This window comes from Trichechus manatus, unplaced genomic scaffold (assembly GCF_000243295.1).
Source record: "Trichechus manatus latirostris isolate Lorelei unplaced genomic scaffold, TriManLat1.0 scaffold00132, whole genome shotgun sequence".
Classification (NCBI taxonomy): domain Eukaryota; kingdom Metazoa; phylum Chordata; class Mammalia; order Sirenia; family Trichechidae; genus Trichechus; species Trichechus manatus.
The window spans coordinates 4,864,348-4,864,825 of NW_004444068.1; positions in this window are offsets into that span (position 1 = coordinate 4,864,348).

A 478-nucleotide genomic window follows, 5' to 3' on the forward strand; every position below is an offset into this window, starting at 1 on the left:
GGAAAGTCAGCCACAGTTGGGGAGTGGGTTGAATGAAGTCTGAAGGGTTGGGCTTTCAGGGACAAAGCATGCAAGTCAGCCCCTGGGGTGGTGGGGCTTTTTCTAGCCATCTCCACTTCAAACAACATCAGCCTGCCCTTTATTTTTGGAGGGGGACATAGTGCCCCACTTTTCTTGTCCTGAGTTGAACTGGCCAGATTTGCCGACCACGGCCGCCCACCAGCCTCGGTCACCCGCGCGAGGCTGTTGACAAAGGCCTGTAAATGGGCCCTTTCCCTAATCACTCCATCAAATCCGAGGAGGGTATTTCCCAACCATCAAGTGGCCGCTGAATGTGAGAAGTTCGTGGCGTTTGAAGAAATCCCTCAGGAACCGACGAGGCGGGGCCAGTAAAGCACCCCCCCACCCCAATCTCTTCCTTTATAGGGACTCGAACTGAAGGTCTGGATGGAAGTGGCCGCGGGCCAGGGACAAATCC